We start from the raw sequence: 23,513 nt of genomic DNA on the forward strand, positions 1-23,513 counted from the left end.
CAGTTCCACAACCCACAAAAACAGAAGAGGACACCAGCCACAGGGAGTTTGTTACTTTGGGCTACTGGTATATTCTGAACCGCAGAGCTGATCTCTAGAGGTAGGAAAGATAAGTTGTGACATGAGATGCCTGTGAGCTTAGAACCGGGGCTGGGTACATTTCAGGGAAGAACTGAGGTGAAGATTTCTCATCATTTCAAACAATTTTGGTTGAGATTTTATCTGATCTGAACATGGAAAACAACTGAGAATAACTTGGCTGTACCATTAGTGCTCATTCCCCAAAGGTTTTTCTTCACCAGTTGTAGAAAATAAAACCATTTAAATTAATTCATTTGCTTCCTTTAAGTAATGCTGAAATTTGAGGAAATCATAAGCGCTATCAAAAGGAAAAAGTTATATCATCTTTGTAAAGCATGCTGTGTAGAAAGACAGATTCCATATGTTGCAAATATGCATGCTTCAGTAGTCATGTAAGGAGAAGCATCATAGCATTCTGTCTTCTTCAAAGAGACCTGAAAACTGGGTAGGGCTTATTTTGCTCTATCTCAGGTACAGCAGGGCAAAACAATGTTGTCATACGTACTACAGAAACCTACACCACACTGATGCTTTCAAATCTGAGCTTCAAACTGAAGTTAATTTCAAATGTGCATTTAATTAGCATTTACCAACTGACTTTCTAAAAGATGCAATAATGGAATTTGGTGATAAAAACAGCACATAACATGAAATGAACATTTTAAAGAAACAAATCATACTGTATATTCTATGGTAGAAGAAATGTAAACTTGAAAGAAGTTTACTCCTGAGAAAAGGCCCTTGACATTAATTTTTCAAAAAAGAAGGGCAATACCAATGATATCTATATATATATGTCCAAATACACTTTTTCTCCATCTCTAACTGCTGAAAAGCAAACTCATATACATTTCAGTTAGTTACAGAAACGTTTCTAGTTACAAATCACAATGCCTTTAAACTGAAAACCTGATTGGAGACTATATGACATCTGTGGGATGCTGTGTGCTCATTACTGTACTTTGGCCTTCCAGACCAAAAATTCAAAAATCACATTTGTCATAGCCTACAAGAAGTAAGATTTTCAAAGATGTGTAAGCCGTTTGAAGATTTACAGTCAATAAAATTCATATCACATAACCTGTACATGCATGTGTTTAAACAATATGTTTACAACCCTGCACGTCGACCCGGACAAATACGAGTCAGATTCAACCCAGAAGCCAGCCAGGTACATTAACATTACACTGAATTTGACCTAATATATCCCACAGCCTTGGCCCACAGCTGCCCAACATGATGCACATCTGTTCAGCCACAAGCATAGGCAAGAAAGAAATTATGTGCGTATGCATCTGTGTCGGCACATACGATCAGCACTTCTCAAAATCCTAGCTAAGGCTTACACAGCTCCCACTTACCTTCAAAATGCACTCCCCTGTGGTGCTTAAGTGCCTCTCCAGGCTCCTTTAAGCCCTTGTCCAGCAGTGAAGTTATCCTGTAGGGACGAACTTGCTCTTAGCTCTCCCCAGACCTGCCATCAGTAGGGAAGGAGGCTGGTGGCAGCTACTGGTGGTCTGTGGACAATCCAGAATTAGACTCTTCCAGCATGTTCCAAGTTTGGCGTTATGCAAGGCTTCCATGTGTCCAGAAGAATCTTCAGTAGGTAGTTACTGTAACAATAATAATAATAAATTATTAAAAGAATGTTGGCAAGTAATTTAGGTATCTATCATAATTCATAAAAATGAAGAAAAAAAAAACCATACAGGTAATTCAATAAATGGATGTTTTTCCACACAGCATTTGTCAAGACCATGAAACATGGATTGCATTAGAGACTGACAGTCATCTCTGTTTGAATGGCTACTAAAAGACTGATAAAGCACACAGCAGTGATTGAAACCTCAGTAAAGAAGTTCTGTCTTTTCCTGCCCTGCTCAAGCATTGTCCAGCCCTATGTTTAAAGAACATTCAGCCATAAACAAAGCACTCCTTTCTGTTAAATCAATCTCCGCACAAGATCTAAGAGGAAGGCACAAAATGGTACAGTGTAAATTGCTCTAGCATAAGGTGCTAAGTAGGGTAATATGAATGTTCTTCTTATGATTTTGTGGCCCCACACAGATACCATTCTATTAAACATACCAGTTTCTCAGCTTATGGCTTTTGTTCTGAGATAATATGATATGACAAGTCCAGATGTTTGAAACTGTTGCAGCAATTCACAGTCTGGGAGCAATAAATTACGATAAAGGACATATTTAATTCAATTTATAGTGGATTTGGCACCGTCAGAAGTATGGAATTTATAGCTGAGTATAATAGAGAAACCATTACATGCTCTAGTGAACTTTGGAAGTGAGCTAGTGCAAGGCAGAGGACACTGTTGTAAGGCTGGAATTCTTTCTATCTGTTCATCAACAATCTCTGTATTGCATTGCTATCACATGTTGTATTACTCTAGATTTACCTAGTCTTGAAATAATTAGCAGAAACATTTTTTATGAAAAATTCACCAGTGTTGTGTAGACTCAAGCTCTTTTCATCCCATTTTGAATTTTAGAAATCCACGTAGCATGAACCTTTGAGAGCATGATGCGGACACAAAACCAAAGATACATGTTGCCCTAAAAACAACTTTTTTAAAGAATATGTTGTGCAACTATTTCATACTCAGCCACCTTTTTTTGTCAAGTTAATCCATGAAGACCATCCACCCATGTAACCATTGACCTAAGTATATTTTTTATACCTGTGCATTGTGGGACCAGAAAACAACTTAAGTTTCTCTGTTATTAAGGCTGTAGAGCCATTACAGTGAGCTGCTTCTGTATTCGTCTGATTAAGGGTAATTTTCAATGCCACTGCTAAGATATATAACTATTCCTATATCTACACCAGTATATGCATATATATTTGTCTATCCTGAGGTCTGTCAGAAATAAGGGTTTATTGAAATCCCTGAGCCACATGCATGCCAGGAGACATGAGAAAGGAGTTTTATTTTTATGGTGATGATCCTGCCAACAATCATATTCAGGATCTGCACTATTTTAGCTTCTTCATTCCCAGCAGATGAAAGACTCAGTTTTATCATACAGCTGGGATGGTTAGCAGCACTATTTTACAGACTTGTTTATATTATTCTTCCATCTGGAGGGATGGGTATTATTATAGAGTGAGACCAGATCTTTTCCATTACCTTTAGAAATGAAAAAAACCATCTCATCGGACCACATCTCCCTGCCCTCGTCTCCTTCTCCTGTGTATGAAACAGTGTTTCCTCCCATAATTTACCATTTTCATTCACAGTTATAAAATACAAGACAGACAGTGAACTGCAGAATGGCGAACCCGGTTTACTATTCTGCACAGCTGCTTAGCTGCAAACAGGTCTGCTGATACTTTTAAAGCACTGGTGCGTAAGGCCTTAACGCGGATCACTGAGAAGGGCGTTGATATTTACCTGGATCAGAATCAAACTGTTCTGTTTTCTTCAGGGATAAGCAAGTGAAGCACCATCACAGGCCTCCGCCTTACCCCAACTCCTTCAGTACCTTGTAAAAGGTTTGACATCAAGGACTGTTTTAGCAATAGAAAAAGTACTCTGTGGTATTTGGAGTTATCTCTACCAACATTTCCTTTGTAAAACAGCGCAAATGTTCAGATCATCAGTGGCATTCATTCCCTAGCCACTATCAAAAGACCCTAGCTTGATTCTAGTTTCTATTCCAAAATTTGAATCATTACATTAAAATATTGCTTTAAAAAGGAGACTGACTCCCTGAAATACTCTCCCAGTTTGACAGTGAATCCTTAATAATTTCTCACCGAGGCAGTTCGCAATAAAACTTGTGGGGAAAACATTATACAGACCTGACTTCTCTAGCTTAATTAAGAGAACTGATGTGACAATAAAGTTGTTCTAAGCTCAAGATGCATCATATCTGCAGCTCCATTAGATAATTTCCTTTTCAAAAAACATTATTTTTTATTTTAGATTTTTTAAAAGCAGAAAATATTTACTATAATGCATTTTTTACAAGCTCATGCTGTTTATAAACTTATTATTCTCCCTGTTGTCACAAAATACTTTTTTTTCAGCATCTCTCTTGGAATCCATGCTTACAAATGCCTGGAATCTCCTTTTGTAAATCATCCAGATTTTAAAAGATAATTATTCTTGCTACAGAGACTAATTTTATTATCAACTTAAGTATTATGCACTGATTTCCATTAGGCCCATGCAATGTGACCACATTTATTTTATCTGGGCATCCTTCAGCCTGTTATTTCTTTATTCAGGATTATTGTTCTGTCTCCTTTTAAAAATACTTATATCATTAATTTTCAAACTACACACCAAGCGTGAACATGGAAACACAGAAATCATTCACCACTTTTTCAGTATGAACTGCAGTTTGCGCTCCTGTCCTTGTAAATGAGTGTGCATTTTTCTTCCTTCTATAATGAATTTCTAGAACATTGTTACATGCTTCACTGTTCCTTAATTTCACTTTCTGTGGAAATAGTTTACTAGTATACTGTTATGACAACTGCTTTTCTTAGACGACACCCGTTCTTCACTCCTTTCTCCATCAGTGTGCCTTCCCAAAGACCTTTATGTATCAGCTTCTCATGTTTTCTGAAGGATGATTTCTCAAGTATTTTTTTCCAGAGATACATTTTCTTATAGCTTCCTTACTTCAAAGTAATAAACTATTTCACCACATAATCACTTCCACTCTGATTACCATCAGTCCATTTCTAAAGGAGGGATCCCACTATTGGCATGATCGTCACCTGCAGTACTATGGAGCCCATGCATTGCATCATTAAGCTCTATGAGATTATTCAGTAGGGAACAAAGTACCTTGTATCATCTTGAAGCTGTAGAAACATTACCAACCCAAAGTACAGTATATTGCTATGAGCAGTTCATATCTCACATTCTTCTTACCAAACTGTGACACTTGGTATTCTACAGGAATTCACTGTGTTAAACATAACAAACAAGGTAAAACTCAGTCTGCCCTCTGATACCCCTGGACTTACATCTCAATGCAACTTCATGAGGAGTTTTCCTTCCCTTCTCATCCTTCCCACTATTTATGAACAGTATGGATGAAAAGGGAATTTAAAAAATAAATATACTGTACAGCCACCAAAGCACTAATTTTTACAAAAAGGTATGACTAAGAACTCAACCTCTGCTTGAGTTCCACAGCAAGGCTGGCTATTTTATCCCCTTACTATGTGTAGGGAATGGCATACACTAGCCATCGGAGAAAATCAGAAGTCATCTCCAAGTCCAAATGGCTGTATTTGCACACCCCTGGTTTAACTAATTCTGTCATATCAAGAGGTACTATTTCCTCTTCTACCAAGGAAAAGCCATCTTCTGACTGACAGTTCAAGGATCACAACTTCACCAGCAAACGGTTTTCATACTCCTTCCTGTGCTCTTAGATGCTCTCCCCCTGCATACCTCACCTTGCCTTTAGCAGCACTTCTGAGACACAGGCTGAGCAAAGCTGTGAAAATAACACAACATCCCACTCACTGCCCCCGTTTTGCCCTAGGCCACAGGTTTCTTCATATCTCTTCTCTGATTGGCAAGCTAATTCCAACTGGAGAAGTAACTATGCCCTTGATTAACCCTTTCTGGGCTAATCAGATGGAGTATGTGCATTCATGTGGGCATGTAAATAGATACCTACCTATCTCGATATGTGTAAACACAAAGAGAGTTATGCACCTTTTGTATTGCTTAACTCCCCCTTGAATGATAAAGTATTCTGCTTTCTGAAATCAGCTCTACCACACAGCATTCACTGATGATAACCATTTAGAGGTTTTACTGGTTTATTGTTCTCAGTTGTTGCAGTTATGTGGGGCTGAGTTCTTCATTCTGCTTTGTGATGTCGTTCCTTTTGCAAAGCTCTATATAAGCATCTCTATACAAGTGTCACTCTGGTGCTTTAATGTCATTATGTTGTATCTGCTATTCTTTTCTACTACTTCAGCACGAAACGTATCAGAATTTGATGTTTCAGACAGGAATTAGAGAATATAATGGAAGTCAACAAAATACCACCACTCTCTTAAAATGTTGCTAAATTACATTATTTGTTATGGACTGAATTCTTGCTGACAGGCTACTGTTAATTCAGTTTCTCTGTACTTCCCTGAAATCACAGTCTCTGTCACTGTAAACATGTTTCCCTGGGGTGTAGTCATACACTTCTTTGTTTGCAAATGTGAATTCAATATTCATAACTAATGATTTGATTTGTCTTGCAGCTCAGCAACATAAGATACAGTCACCTGCATTTGCAACTATCTTCCTTTGGGATCCAAAATGGATGGAATTCACCCTGTTCAAAAGATACTTTTCTTCTTCCAGATGTGCATGTCATTACACAGTTTCATTAGGACTCTTTTAGACTTGAATAGACTTCTAGTTTCAAACCTTCTGACTAATATCCTTGACAAGCATCCTTTCAGGCACCAATGACAGCCAGAGGAAACTCTGAGCAGGTTAAAGATGACTATTGGGCTTTGGATATGAAGCTTAGCAGGGTGAGGGCTCACATGGTGTTATCTTTAGCCTTTCTGGTCAAGGGTAAGATCCCAGGAAGGAGCAGAATGAATGCACAGCTACCCAGTATATGTCAGCAGCAAAGGTACGTCTTCATTGATCTCACTGCTATGTTTGAGAAAGGAGAAGGCTTCCCAAAGGCATTTGTACGCTGATGTGCACAGCCTGGGCAACAAAGAACTGCAAGTCCAGGCCAGCTGTAGGGCTATCACACATGAGCAGAATCTGGTAGACCTGATGGTATAGTGCACAAAGTGGGACAAGTCATGGATAGGCAGAGAGTGAGAAGGACAGGCAGAGAACAACAGGAGGGAGAGTCACGCTCTTGTGTCAAGGAGCTGTAGTAGGAAAGTGAAGATGTGTCTGTTGTGAGGCTCTTAGTCGAGATCAAGAGAAAGAAGGGTCTATTACAGATTTTTTGTTCAAGAGGGAAAGCATCAACCTTTTTACAAATAATTAAACTCTCCCAATCACAGGCTCTCATCTTTATAGATGATTCCACCCGTACTGGGAGAGCAATAGCATTTTCTTGATGACATTCACATAATCAATGTTAGAGGGAACAAGCGGGGTGATACTCCAGTTGTTCTGTTGCTCAAAACAGAAAAGAACTGGTGACAAATGCAAAGAGGAGGCTGAGAGGAATCTAAACAAAACTTACAGCTATTTGAAGGGATTTGCAGAGTTGATGGGGATGAGCTTTTTGCTAGTTGCAGCTGGCAAATCTCAGGAAAATAGGCACAAACTGTGATCTAAATTAATACTTTTCCATTGTTCACTTAGATAATAATATAATTTTTGAATCCTACTTTTTTCTGAGCTTTTTCAGAAAGTAGTTTCATCATAACAAAGTGAACTACAATACTAACACGATTTCCATGTAACAAACTCAAATATTTTGCTACTGGGCTATAGCAAGTCTAGTTACATTAACAAACAATGTGAAGAATGTATTTCTTTTTGCTTTCCATTAGAGATGAGACTGTTTCTGCACAGATGTGTTGAACAATGTTTTTTCCCTAGGGAAGCCAGGGTGGTTTTTATACTAGGCAAAGTCAGAAACACGTTTAGAAAATAAGACAGGAAAAATACACATGGATTATATTGTGCAGAAAGAACAAGTGTGGAGCCTTTTTTCTGGCTTTACATCAAGGACATAATACTACAGAACAAGCCTCATTAGTAATCTTAACAAAGCAGAGGAGATGTCTTATTCACAGTAAGCCAGCAGTATTGTCCTGAAAAGAATGTCACCTCACAGACACATTTCCAAACTATAATTATGTGTATATGTAACCTCGTGCTGCTACTAGAGATCATGGACCTATCTTTTGAAGCAGAGATGTTCATGAGGTTGAAGTGACAGCCTTTCAGGCAATTTGGCTCTGAAAGCACATACTAAAGTCTGCCCAGAACAGACCATAGGGAGGAAGTATAAGTGACGTATATTCTGTAATGGAAGCAGCAGCTTTGAGAAAGTCTCTAGTTTATCTGGTGGACTAACTAACTGACGCTTCTGGTGTGGTATGTCCACTATGCAGGAAATTCCAGCTCACTGAGACTGATACCAATGTTATTATTGCATCAGAGGTGTAAAAGGAGCAACTGTTTATATGTTGTTTTGCATAAAAGAAAACATTCTACATACCAAATAGCAGCATGGACAGATTGTTCAAAAATTAAGGAAACAGAGAAGGGGTGGGATTTCTTGGAAGACAAATATCGATACTGACTCAGAATCATCGCTGAACTGGGTCTCAAATATACAGAATTTGTACAAATAACAGGAAAGCACTGGAAAGAGGATAAATCTGGCCCTTAAAATTACTTTCAAGGGGAATGCCAATCTTATTAATTGAACCATAAAGCACAACTTCACCTGAAAAATATGAGAATTAACAAGGAGCACTACAAATTAAATAAATGTGGAACCTGCTTTGAGTTAAAGTTTATTATGCATTCCAAATATCTTCTGCATCACAACCTGGGATCAATATCTAGACAGCAAAATCTTAATAATATTTTTTTTTCTTAAACTCTACTTCACAAGAAAAGGGACAGGATTAGATGATGTGCAGAGGATCATGATCAAACAGCGAAGCTACAGAAATTATTCATACAGACAAATATATTACGGTGGACTACAATTTTTCTTCATGTACTAATTAGTCTCCACTTTCCCACCACTGAACATGCAGCTCCTATCAAAGTTGAAAGTAACTGCAGATGTTCAGGCTCTTTAAAACTCAGGTTGTATTATCTTATATATTTCTGTTTACCTTCACTATACTAATTAAGGGCTAGATCCTCAAAGATATTCAGGCACCAACATGAAACTGATGGAACGTCAGCGTCTAAATATTTTTGCAGATTTTATTCTAAGGTAAGCCCACATGTTTCAAGAACATCTGTGCTTCCAGCAGTCATTTGACTCCCAATTTCAGCCTACCAGCACTAATAGGCCATTCAAACATTCCTGTGAGGGAAAAAGAACACAAAGAATTCATTTTTTGGACACCAGTAGAACCCAATGTTTTCACACTGCATTACTAGTAAGAGAATAGATTTCAGAACTTGGAAATTCCCTCAGGAAATTCTGATATGTTTACCTTAGCTTTTGGATTGAAATGGGTCTTGTCATTCATTAACACTTGCTGTCATATTTAATTTGAACACATTTGAAAGAGCTTACCCCACCAACACCACTTACTAGCTTTGAAATGAGCGGATGTGAGTACATCTAATTTATGATGGTAAATGAGTTTCACCTAACTGATTGCTGCTCCTGCATAACGGCCTCTAGGTTGGTGTGTACAATGCTGCAGGGGCAGACATGTCTCATTGTTGCATGAACATGTGCTGCATTGACTCGTGTTAATAAGCAGGCAAAAGTTTCCTTTGCCTCTCCCAGTAAATCTGTATTTGCATGATAACCCTTCCTCAGAATATATTTCTCTCTCTGTGACAGTCCCACCTTCTCAACCATGCTGTTCCAGTTTTTCTCATTTATTACACTGGTTCCACCACAGCAAAACACTCAGACAAGTAGACTTTTCTCCTTTTTAGCTTCTGTGTGTACAGCCTACATCTCTGTCCAGGACAGCTGAAGACAACAAAGAGTTGCAAATTAAATGTAAAGATGTTGTGGTGTCTTTGACCTTAGTCGGATGCCATATGCCCACCAAAACCACTCTACCACTTCCCCTAGTCAGCAGGACAGAGGAACAAAAAAGACAGCATAAAGATTATGAGTCAAGATATGAACGGGGAGAAACCACTCACAAAGTACCATCACGGACAAAATAGACTCGACTCAGGGAAATTAATTTAATTTATTACCATTCTAATCCAAGTAGGATAATGAGAAATAAATCCAAATCTTAAAACATCTTCCCCCACCCCTCCCTTCCTCCCAGGCTCTACTCCTGATTTCTCTGCCTCCTCCCTCCTGAGCAGCTCAGGGGAACAGGGAAGGGGTGTTATAGTCAGTTCATCACACTTCATTTCTGCTGCTCCTTCCTCCTCACACTCTTCCCCTGCTCCAGCGTGGGTCCCTCCCATGGGGCTCCAGCATGGATCCCCTATGGGGTCAACAAGCCCTGCCAGCAGCCCTGCTCCAGCCTGGGCTCCTCTGATCCTGCCAGGAGCCTGCTCCAACATGGGGTCTCCACAGGCTGCAGGTGGATATCTGCTCTGCCATTAACCTCTGTGGGCTGAGGGGGACAGCCTGCCTCACCATGGTCTTCACCACAGGCTGCAGCCAAATCTCTGCTCAGGTGCCTGGAGCACCTTCTCACCCTTCTTCTTCACTGACCTGGGTGTCTGCAGAGTTGTTCCCCTCAAATATTCTCACTCCTTTCAGCCAGCTGCTGCCCTGCATCTTTCCTTCCCCCCTTCTTAAATGTGCTATCCCAGAGGCATTACAACCATTGCTGACGGGCTCGGCCTAAGCCAGTGGTGGGTCCATCTTACAGCCGGCTGGTATTGGCTCCATCGGACATGGGGGAAGCTTCTGGCAGCTTCTCACAGAAGCCACTCCTGTAGCCCACCAGCTACCAAAACCTTGCCATGCAAACCCAATACAGATATACCCTTGGCAAATCATGTGACTGGGCCAAGTACTGCAAGTTCTGATTTGGGCAGATCTCAGTGGGAAATTTGCCTCCATGGACTGTGGAATGTTACTCACAATAAACTCAAGGTTACTTTAATTTACAAATAAAGGTGTCTGACTTTTAAGGTGTTGACATTTCACTTGGCCCATGGAGGGCATTTCTACAGCCCCTGTACGTTTGCCAGTCAGATGGCTCAAATGATGTCAGAACTGCATTCAGCTTCCATTATTCTGAGACAAGTATTTTTGGAAAAGCTGAGAAGACCTAACTGAATACAGCTTTCTTAAAGATCTCTCACACTCCATCTGCACACTTTCTCATCTTTTGAACAGCGATAGCGAACACTTCAGAGGAAAATATTTGAGATGACGGAAGGTGCAGCAGCTTTCCCACTTCCTGCGCCTCCTTCATCATCCCTCATAGGCTGATCTTTACATCAGGTATAATACATTAATTTAGTCTCCCTTTAGTTCTGCTAATTTCACTGTCTCATTTCTTCAGAAAAACAGCTACAGCTGCCACATTTTTGTATGTTTGATTTTAAACATCCAACTAGATTAATATTTCCTGGAACATCTCTTAAGTGTCAGAACTTCTTAAATATTTGCGTAGTAAAAAGTGCCATCACTCATTACTACAGAAGGTTTTGTTACCTGGCAAAGAAATCAGAACTTTGTGCAAGCTGGAAAAAATTTGTGCAAAGACAGGAAATGATTAATAAAAGATCACCAAGAATAATTAAAAAGTATTTTCAATATTCATCCAAGAACGTTTGATTATGCTTATATTTCAGAGTTTTTAATGAGTCATAACCTTCCCTACAGAAGATTAACTTCAAGTAGTCTTTTCTTGGATGGGTACAATCACAGACAAGAATTTCATAACAGACAAGTATATTATACTGAGTTTCCACTGATCATTGTTCTAAGTCAATGAGATAAATAGGATGACGTAACATAATTTTCCTTAATTGAGCAACCACTAAGCGATGTATTGCTTTTACAATATGAAAGTATTCAATCAACAGTTAGATCCTATTAGACACAATTGTTATCACAGGAAATCTTATCTCAGTACTTGGTGTTATCACGTGCAATGTCAGAAAGTATCAGCCACAGAAAATCCAGTAGTATATATTGTTGCTAACTCAAATTGCATGACTCTGGGACTGTAATTTTTGGGGGGAAAATGTTAATTTGATAGCTTTTTTCACCCTTTAATATTTTTGCCCTCTCCTAAGACCACCAGGACTAAAATATCACTGAATGAAAGCTGAGATTCTCCCATATGCAGCATATTTTGATATGGCACTGCATCTAACACCTGTCAAAAGGATCAGAAATTAGGTAGAGTACATTCTAGGACAAAATATTGAATTTAAACCAAAAGAAAACCCCCAGACCAGAACCACATTCCCAGTTGCTAGGTCATAACTGTATCAAGACAACAACGTCATTGGTTTTCAGAGGACTATTTCTTACAAGAAGCAGAGCCTGCTTGGAGCCTGGAATTTATTAAACAAATCCAGTGATGGCAATGAAGTGAATTAAACCTTAGTCCAGTTTCTTTCGTAACTATCAGCAGTAAATAAAAGCTTCAAAACCCTAAGGCAAGCCTCCAAAGTCACTGCTTTGAGCTTACCAGGGAAGAGACAAGGTCCTGTACTCTGGGAGGAAGCTCCAGAGCTCCATTCAACGGGAGAAGCACCAGGAAATGAGGATCCTCTCAGGTCTGCTGGTGTTATCAGGACACTCAGTGGTGCACATTCTGTCACTTTTGTCTGCATTTACTGTCCACCTGTTGAATACTATCCCATAGAGAAGAGGGAATCACACAACCTACCTCTCTTCACCTCACTATCCCACTCCCACTGCCCAGCATGCTCATGTTCCCTGCTTTCCTACAGAATCCCATCTGCCCTTTTCTCCCCTGCTTCCACTTCACTCCTTTTCACTTTTCCCCTTAAAGCACTCCTTTCCCAAGTTTACCTTTGCCCATACAAGATTTTGGAAAAATTTGCATCAAGATTTGAGATCCAGCTCCTTCGAGATCCCTGGAACACTGTTCTCCCATTATGTAGCCCAGGAGTCTGCTGAAATATGGCCCAAATTTCCTCCCAGCCCAAGCATAGGATTTCATTTCCACAGGAGTCAAGTGTAGGCACAGGGGGAAGTACTGGTGGGCACACAGATCTGGCCTTGACATAAGGCTGGAAAGTGAAGTAGATCTGCACTCCTGGATTGGAGAACTATAATTCTCTTAACTATACATTTAGACATTATTTGGAAAATAATTATGAGGATGAACATCTACAATGCAAACTCAATCTATGTACTGCACATCAAGGCTACTACAGGCTACCTTCTACCTACTTCTACTTGGACAAAAACATTACTGCTGAAGGGACAAATAAAGTTGTGGTGCCTGTTCAATTGTTCTATCTTCAGCTGAAAACATTTTTCAGGTTTGAAATTTCCAAAACTGTCCACTAAAAATAAGATTGCAATCAAAGTGATCCACAGTGTTCAACAACATGTCCTCGTCCTGCCTCCCAGCTTGCATTCAAAAGTTAAGAGTAGAAAAGACTCCATCTCATTACATTTTTCATCTATTTCATCTGGACCTAGAAAGGGAAGCAGAGCAACATAAAGGACACGTCCATGCTACAAGAAAAGTTTACTGTTCAAGACCCCATGTAAGTCCTGTTGTGTTCTTATTTTCTCTCTTGGTTTGTCATCACTAGCTGACACAGATGAAAATGAGCAAGCATGAATTATACATTTCTGGAATGTGGAAAGTACAAATAAGAGCAATTTTTACTATCTTCTAGTGACACACACTTTGCAAATAATCTTGATTTACCTCAAATACCACGTTACTTACAGAATTTGTGACAGAAAAGAACTCAAAAAACATTGCACACCATTTGATATGTATTTCCAGTAACACTAAAAGATAATCATAACATCACCATGTGTGTCTCAGCAAAATGAATTTTGGCTTGGACTAGGACACAACTTCAGTTAGACAGAGATGCACAAAATGATGACAATAAATCATGTGAGCAGCTGACAGAAACTGCTGCCAACCTACCTCACATATATGCTGAAACAGATCTGTGATAAAGTAACAGTTACTGCAGTAAACAAAAGGTGATAGATCTACTACCTGCTATAAAAAGAGGTATTCAAGCCTAAAAGTGTAAACCAACAATGTACTTAGAACTTTCCTCCCAAGGAAAATTTGGCATGAGGAATAAAAAGGCTTTTCCTACATTCCTACATAGGGCTGGGTTTTAACAGCAGACCTTGAAATGCACATAACACCATTTACACAGATTCAATGTTATCACACCAGTAAATCCTCTGCTCAAAGGACTACACACACATGGCAGTAGAATGTTTGTAACCTAGGGAGATAGTCAGCTATATGGCTGAATTCCCAGTGCAAGTAGGAATGCTTAAAAAGCTGCTTCTTTTTTATCTTCTGACTTGTATGGAAACCTCAGATTTATACTGGCCTTCTGGAAACAAGTGCAGGGAGCAAACTCAGGGGCAAATACCAACATTTCTTTGCATCTGGATGTCCTGAAAATTGGTCTAAGAACATGCGCCAAAACTCTTAATTGAAATGAAGTATTTTCAGTTAATTCTGTTTTGTAGCTAAATAAAAACATTGATAACTGACAACAAACATGAGCAGTCTCCAACAGAGACACTGACTTCTCACTGTGAGACATCTAGACTCTGTAGTTCTATTAATTCCCACAAGCATATGTACGTGAAAACACACACAGAGACAGAATGCTGTGAAAAAGCTGGAATACAACAACATATTAAATCTGTCATCACAAACCATGCTAGTTCATTCCTAACCCATTCATGACTAACAGAATGAAAACAGACAAACCAAATCCTAGCTTGATTACACAACCAGCATTTTAGCCAGAGCTCTATATTAAGGTGGCTTCAAAGGTCAGGCACATAAACTACATTTTCAGGGAAGGTTCCTACATAAGGATATTATTTTTTAAAAGATTAATTCACCTTACAGATTGCTAGTTTTCCATGAAATACGTAACTAGTATCTTGGAAATAAACATATGGTTTCTGCTCCTTTTACATTATTACATTTGAATCTTTCTCAAGAAGAAAATATCATTTGTGAGCTTTGTTTAACTCAGTAGTGACAGAATAAGAGTGTGCTCTTTTTAAAGCAGCTAAATTTTATGGCTTCCCTAGGTCACAGACAGGAACATCTAAGCTGGAAGTCCAGTCTGAGAACCACAGGTCTATGAAATCCATGTGGGAAAGTAAGGAGATGAGAAGTGGTCCTAACATTAGCATCTGTTGCTCAAAAATGAAAAAAATCCGGACCACAGCTGAGGAAAAGTGTTCAGTCCCATTTCACATTATGGCAGGTCTTCAGGGAATAAAAACCTGAAGTGTTATTCTGGCTGAGTTAAAAAGGGGACTCAGATGATACTAGAAGCAATTTGAGATGAGGACATCGTACAAAGTAACTTACTATAGCCCAATGTAAATTTTAAATTCAGTCTAAAACTATGGACCTTTTGGCCCTCCCTACTATACTGTATGAATCCTGGTGTCCACAATGCCTACATGCTGTGTTAATACTGAGACTGTACATGAAGCACAAGGATTTGGAGTTCTGTTTCTAACTTAATGGATAAATTCTTTCAGACCTCTCAAGTGGCATCTTGTAGGGGGTACATTTTGCCAGACTGGAGTCTAGATATTATTGTTTTATTGTTACTGTTGAGGTTTGTAGTAATTTTGCTTTATACTTGCATGGCAATGGGGATTTATAGATCTACAGAAGAGACAATTCGAGAAAGCTTACAGCTAGTTAGAAGTCAGTACCAATCTGGATCTGAATTGACATCTTCCTCAAAATGAGATGCTACTGTTATTGTGAAATGGATGTTAGCTGGGTTTCACTGTCCTCTTTAGGCCTTCCTAACTTCCACAATATCTAAGTGTTGCAATACAACAAATATTTTTAAACTTTTTCACAAAGGAATTCGCACTAAGGAAAAAGCGACTTTTGTAATAACTTGTCACCGAGGACTACTGTTATCCTGGGAATTGTGAAGAAAAGAAAATCCCTGGAGAACCTGCGCAAGTAAAACAAATAGAAACAAAAATGTATTGGAAATTCCCTTACACAATGTTATTTTAAAGACTGACAATTCCTATATTTGGTATGGCAGAATCTTCACTGGAAAACCCTAGAAACTACTGAACAATCCCACCCATGACATTTCCCACTCTGCTTTGTGGATGTACTGGTGAAGCATAGGGTATCAAATTCTGCACATGGTTTTATCACACATAGCTGTATAACACCTGCTACAAATTACAATTTTTTCCAGGTTTTCTTGCCTGTAAAGAGGGGTCTTGCAAAGAGTAATAGGATTCACCACAATTCAATTAAAATTACAGACTCCATGGCACCATAAAGGAATAATGCCCTACTATTCCTTTTAATGAGTATGAGTAGAAAAAGATTACACTGGGATCACATCACTAAAGGACAATCTGGTTTTTACTACATGTAACTGCTAGACATCCAATGTGTAGGGGATGCATGTGAGTATCAATGCATCCATAGAATTTCAGTAGGTTGGATCCTTCCTCCCTGTCAACGTTTCTGAACGTGATTTTTATTGAATGCAATCAGCTCTGTTTGGGAAGTAAAAGCTAAACACTGCTGGGAAATAAATTCAAGACTAAAATCTTTATTGTCACCTCTGAGAGAGAGAGAGAGAGGGAGGTTCTGGGCAGCACTTCCTGAGGAACACCGCAGGTATTATTCAGCAGTGCTCTGCCTCTGTCCTCTTCAGGAACTGCCTGAAGGAGATATTCCACCAACGTAAGAGACTCCAAACATTAAAATTCTGATTCCTTCACCAAATCACTGTTTCAGCCTGAATAACAGCTATCTGTGTTCTTGTTATGTTGAAAGGAATTTATTTTACCCGAAGGTGTACACAGCAAAAGGGAGGAAGTGTTGATTTAACACATTTTCTCCTGCAATGTCTTTGACAAAAATTCTGCATATTTACAGGATACCAGGACACACAAAACTTTCTAATTTTGTATTCTCAAGTAGAAAAGCACTATCATTGGAATGTTATAATTACATCATAATCAGAATTACCACAGTTGTAGTCCTTTATCATTAACCAAGACACCATTTGTCTTGCAATTTATTTAAAGGACACTGTAGACCTTTTCCAGAAGGTTCCTCACTCAGAGCAGGGCTTCTATGTAGTCAGATCCACCTTGGCTCCTCTATCTTTTAAATCCAGCATCTTCCTACTGTTATTGAAGTGTTGGATGTAACTAGGAAAATGGATGATCCTTGTTCAATGACCCTTTTAATTGATTTTTTTCTCACAGTTTCTCAATGAATTGTTCAGGGAAAAAAGTGGAACTTTATGAGAAATGCCTAAGAGAACTGTAGAAATAAGTTCTTATCAGTACTTTTATACAGAAACAAAAAGTTGGTAACTTGGTAAATTGCAACATCAGTAGTTATTCAAAACTAGGTTCATCACAATTCTTTTCCCCCAGAAAAACACTGCAATCAGAAAGCATTTTCAGCACTTCCTCTCTACCTCTCTAGCATCCTCTTTCTTTAGCTTAAAATGTTATTGTTCCCTTTGAACACTGCCCCTAACTTCTTCATTTTCAGGTCTGTAAAATGCACATAAAACCAGTTACCTACATGGTAAAATGTCCTGAGATCAGTGGATAAAAGACTACTCCGAACTTCACTGCCTGGCTCATTGCACCCTCCCTGATTCATCTCATAAACATTCCTCAAAGAAGTTTTAACTAACATTAAAAATACACTTAATGGCTTTGTTAACAGACATATTCCATCTGACAGGACTTAGCCTGATTGAGTTTACCTACTGGCTGATGCACTTAAACCTCCTGTTCTGAGCACAGTCTGTGAGCCTACAATGCCTCATTGTTTGGCTCCTTATAGGTGATAATGGAATTGGCATTGAGTTCCCACTCCTGAATGGTTTCCATGAGACTTTGAAAAAGTTGTTTGCTACTCCTGGTATTATATAACCATCTAAGTTCCAGCATGCATAAAGGTATGTTCTTGTCAAATACCTTATCTCCAGTATTGTATTAATAACTAAACATGAGTCATGCTGGGCATCAGACATATTTGTGTTTATACATGATATACAGTTAGGACATTCTAAAAACCAAAGTTAAATCTGTTAGCTAAATGCATTGGCAACATATTACCCTTGTGACTTGGGCAGCCCTTCATTTACTATGCACATGGCCCCGATGCGCTTCTGTCTATACCCAAGCTAACATTACACTGGAAACTGAAGAGAGGAGCACTTCAGAAGATTGCATTACCTGATAGAAATCTTGCCTCATCCAGCTAAGCTTTAAATTAAGATTTTAAACCTGCATTATCAGTGCTTAATATGTCAGGCTGCAAAGAAAGCACTGAGCCTTCTGACCCCAGTGCAGCAAAATACTGAATCACATGCTCAACCTTAATGACATTAAGTAGTCCCATAGATTTCAGTGGAATTAAGTGGTTTAATGCCTACCTGTACCAGCAGCAACATTCAGCACTTCACAAATTCAGTCACCAAAGGAAGCTCATAAGCACTGAGCAAGGGATACAATGACCTTCAGTGCATATCTACCCTAAGAATAACAAGTAACTACAACATAGTACTCTGTATGTGAGATGTGAGTGGTTTGAAAATAACAGATAATATTTTTTAAACACAGCTTAGTCAGAACCGGAATATTCTTTTAGGGAAAAAGAAAGGAGTCTTGGCCCAGTAAGCCAAAATAAGAGAAACAAATGTTCTGACAAACAACTTAAAATACAGAAGCGTATTCCACTGCAAAATATCTAGTCAGCCACAAATTTATGCTGTCCCTGTCACCTTAACAGATAGAAGCTGTGTGTGATTTATCCCAGTGCACTGAACTGCAACTAACACAGTGTTCTGGACAAACACATTAATATTTTATTGCTCTTTTTCATTATATTTATAACCTGAAAATATTAAGAAATGTAAAGTACTTCCTATGAACATATTCACCCACACACAAAAAAACTTTGCCAGATATTTCTACAGGTGATGAAATAAATTAAAACTTCAGCAACTTAATCTATTACATTTGATATAATATCTTACCAGGAAAAAGGGATATAGTGAGGCTCTTCTAATCAAGAAATATCTGAAACTACGAACAGTTCATCTATCATTAGACCTTTTCTAAAGGACCCTATTCTTCCATAGCCTTTTGTAGTTTCTTCTTTTATTTTAATATGAAATTATTAAATGGATCCCATGTATAAACTCATGCCCTTTAGTCTTTAAAACAAGATTTTAAGCCTTTAGGACCAATAGTGCATCTCAGAATAACTCAGACATCTACCTCATGTCCAAAGTGCCTGAAAACACTGGCATACCCCTTCCTGCCTCAGAATGTACCTACATGACTGTAGTCTTGTGTCATTGACATTCCTGAAATATTCTGGTCTGAGCAAGGGAATGTCACTCCCACCTGACATCTCCAGAAAACCAGTGATTAGACCACCTGGCACCTAAATCCAATAGCTGAACTAAAGGCATGCTGAATGATAGGATTAGGCTCCTTGAAGATACACAGTCATGGTGGTGGCTGACAGCACTTTGCTAACCAGCTGGAGGAGAAAAAATTCACATGCGATGCGGAAGATTTGGGATCAAATCACTCATGTCTGAATTTAGTGACTCAGCTCTGAATTCCTGTCTAAGTTCAGTCTCAGACTCATGTCTGGATCCAGGACTCTTACCTTTCAGTCATCTTTACAAGAATCACTCAGGCCAAGTCCCTTTCAGCCTCTCTTGCTAAAGCTCCTCTAAGAAGCCAGGATGGGGAGCAGAACTTGCATCACCTCTCTGGCACACAAGTCTCTAATGGGGCTGAGGAGCTATTCCCTACCTGCACTCAACAAACATTTTAAGTATCAAATAAAATTAACATTTTCAACAGCACACTCGGGGGGGGGGGGGTTGTTGCTGCGTGTTGGGCACAAGGTCCCTGGGTGCCACATGCCATCCCATGCCAAGGGATGCCCCTGTGGAGCTGCAGCACATGGACAACCCACACTTGGTCATAGACACCCCTGAGGGGCTGCAGCGCACAGGCAACGTACACAAGGGCAGGGGTACTAACTAAAAGAGCAGCAGCAGCAGACCAGTAAGAGCTCAGAGCTGCAGACCAAAATCTGCACCTACAACACCAGTCTCCTGTACCACTTCTTGCCCCACTGGAGGAATTTATATGGACCAAGTGTAACCCTCAATGAAAATGAGAGAAGTTGAGACTAGGAGGTCTCAACATGGAGAGGATAGGTGTTTGGCTGAAGCTGGGGGAAGGGGGAGGAAAGGTGTTTCTTTGTTTCATTGCTTATGCTCTTTCCTTATTATTACACGAAACATCAATCAGAAGTTTCTGTTAATGGGCAATAAATTAAGTACAAATTCCCCAAGTATGTTTTGCCCATGGTGCCCACCTGAGCAAAAAAAAAAACCCAACAATTCCTTCACAATTGTGGGCCCAGTCCCAATCTATCTCCATGAAGCACCATCTCACAGATGGTGACCACCAAATTAACCATCATTAACACAGAAGCACCAATGTACTCATTCCTGTTCATATTTGTAAGTCAAAAAGTATTAGACTCAATACACCCCTGTAACAGATGTTTAAGACCTACAGGCTCACTGTGATGTTGCACTCAGGGTTTCCACACCATTGGCAACAGGAAGATAAAAGTGGTCTGTTGCCAGAAACATCTGTAAAGTTGGCAGGGCCACAATATCTGAACTTGTCTGTCTCATGGATTCATACATCTATATCCCACTTTCTCTTCCAGATAAGACCCTACTATTGCGTGATTTTGCTTTTCTTGGCTTATAAAAGTCATCAGGCTTCTTGCTGAGATAATTATGACTTTCTCAGCTCATGTAAACATTTCTTGAGCCTTCTAATTTTTCTCTAAAACAGGAGTCAGTTATGTTTACTAGTTTGATATTGACAGCTGTGGCCCCGTTTGTTTTATACTGCTGTCAGATTAAAAAAAAAAAAAAAACACCAGCATATCAAAATAAAAAATGTGTTGAGACAAATAGCTTTTTTACATTGATAGGAAAGTTTAAAGTCACTGAGGCCAAACAGCACCCACCCCTGAGGTTTTGCCTCCAGAAAGTGACTAACTCCTTTTCTGCAAATAAACAGACATCTATCTGTTCTTGCATCTGTGCCTCAATAAAATCTGTAAGCAGCACAGCTTAACAGCTCCTGTGAAATACAGCATGATGTTGTGAAAAGGAACATACTATTCCATTTGCAGTAATTTCAGCTGCAGACTTTTTGAAGCCCAGCTGTATTATAATAAACAAACCAGATGAAATCTGTAAAACCAAAACCATACAAGTCTGATCTGACTGTGCATACAGTAGGCAGGCACACAGCTCATCTTAAGGTATATTAAAAATTCTTGGCATCGTAATGCAAACAATCTGCAATGAAAAAAATATCAGCATGAGCAATCCTCCAAGTCTTGCTTGAGATTCCCTTCTTTGCCCCATGATCAGTCTTCCCTTCCTCTTCTGCTGAAATGCATAGTTATTCACATATGTCTGAGAGAAAGAAGAAAAACTCTTTCTGAGAATATTTTCAAGCAGTCTTTCAGAAGTTTAATGCCAAGACTTTACCAGCTCCCTTTGAACAACAATACTCATTACATGCATCTGCAGCTATACTCATGCTTTTGTATATCTTTGATGACTTCTAAGGAACAACTGTATCAAACTTTCAAGGCAGCTACATGTTTGGTATTGGAATTTGAACTGTCATTTTAATCAATGTAATGGCCAGATAGTCAACACTGTCCTAGCTTGAATTTGTTAAGAGAAAAGAGAGAATAACAGAGCTCAGAAGATAATTTTCTTTTATAAGAAATTCAGTTTCATCTAGGGAGTGATTTTAGCAATGTACCTTCTCCTTAAAAATCCACAGCTCTGAATGACTCTGAGAACTACAATAATGCCAGAAATGTTTTTACATTTAAAGTTTAATTATGGACCTTATTTCTGTTTTCTTATGCCAGACAAAACTTTTGGTAGTCAGTGGGGGTTCTGTACCTCTAAGATCACCTCTGCATAAAAACACACAACCAATCAAATATATACTGCCAAGTGGATTTGAAATAGCATTTTAAACATCTATGTCATTGCAACTGTAAAGAAAATTTTATCAATTAAAAATACAGTTTCTATGAATAGCAGTATGTTTCAGAAAAGGATGTTAGCATCCTCAGTGTTGAAAATTATAGCCTATATCTTTATGGCAATAATTAGTTGGCAATTCCAGTTCATTCAGAACAGGATCTTTTGCTGGCTGTGTAGCAAACACTGCACTGAAGGCTCTGTTTCAGAAGTTTTCTCCAGGTTTTCCGATCAGATCCGATCAATTGATGATTAAGCTGCCACACTATCAAGACTCCTCTTTCTTTTCCTTCTCTTCAAATTCACTTAAAGCAATTTATCAAGCTATAAAAAGAGAATAATTTTATTCCTTACGTTTTTTATTCTCTGATTTTACATGACTAATCTGGCTAGCCCTGCTTCCTGTAGGCAGGTGAATCACATGACCTGTTGTAGCCCCATTCAAACTAAACCATTCTATGATTCCACAATTCTGCCTTCCCTGGATAAAAACTTAGATCAGAGACAAGATTAACTAAAATATTCTGCATCTGTTCTCAGTACATTTGTGTATAATTTATTATTATAACCTAAAACATAGTAGAAATTCAGTTTTGAAAACTAAAAACTAAACACTCAGTTACTGTTGCAGTAAAGGCAGATGGCAAGTGTGTTGCAGATAGTGCTGGAAAGTACTTCTCCATTGATTTTGCTTGTATGTAACGCTTTTTACCACTAATTAATCATATTCTGTATCAAGTATTTATTTTTTCCATGGCAATTCCTGGAAATGACATATTTACATATGACATATATATTATATATAACCTATAAATATAGAAAATTTTTGGGCGTAGAACTCTGTAAAAGAATAACAAAAATTCCTATCTTGTAGCTTTCTGACATCAGTTTTCCTCTGAAATCAGATCATGAGGACTTAAAATGCATAACATACACAGTTACAGTGAAATAAACTTGGCAGCTTTTAATCACGTTTCGTTTTTATCTTGACTGATACATTTTTCTTGCTACTTCCTCAAAACTCCATCTAGTGGAATATAACTTATTTCTTCTACAATAGGCAAGTTACCATCCTCATGAAGAATATTTAAAGTGAAGAAGAGAAAATGACCTAATGTTGCAGGAACAGCTTCATGTTGACAGAAGGGTAGATTTGGCTCAAAATCACAACACTGATTTGTCTACTTAAAGATGCTTCATAAATAAAACACTTCCCTAAGAAACATTTAAGGTTGCAACACCCAGAAAGTCCCAGAACTCCCATGAAATGTATTGCTAATGCCACACAACGACTAAGCTTTCTAAAAATGGTGTCAAAAGAATGAAGGTAAAAAGGAACAGAAAGAAGACACAAATATCCTATGTACTTTGCATTTCCTCACCAGTAAGTATAACTATACCAGTCCTTGGCAGACACGTGCCCTGTCCCTTATATATCACCATATCAGGACAAGTCATAGCTACATCACTT

The 23,513-nt window shown here is 38.7% G+C and overlaps 1 long non-coding RNA gene across 2 annotated transcripts in view; it reads right to left on the bottom strand.

Moving 5' to 3' along the window:
• LOC308067526 overlaps positions 1-20,751 on the bottom strand; it is a 163,323-nt gene extending 142,572 nt beyond the window's left edge. For both annotated transcript variants that reach the window (XR_013929632.1, XR_013929633.1), the window contains exon 1: positions 1,443-20,751. This is a non-coding gene — a long non-coding RNA (uncharacterized lncRNA). The remainder of the gene's footprint in view (positions 1-1,442) is intronic.
• Between the last annotated feature and the right edge of the window lie 2,762 nt (positions 20,752-23,513).

The sequence above is a fragment of the Falco punctatus genome, assembly GCF_963210335.1.
Source record: "Falco punctatus genome assembly, chromosome: 7".
NCBI lineage: Eukaryota > Metazoa > Chordata > Aves > Falconiformes > Falconidae > Falco > Falco punctatus.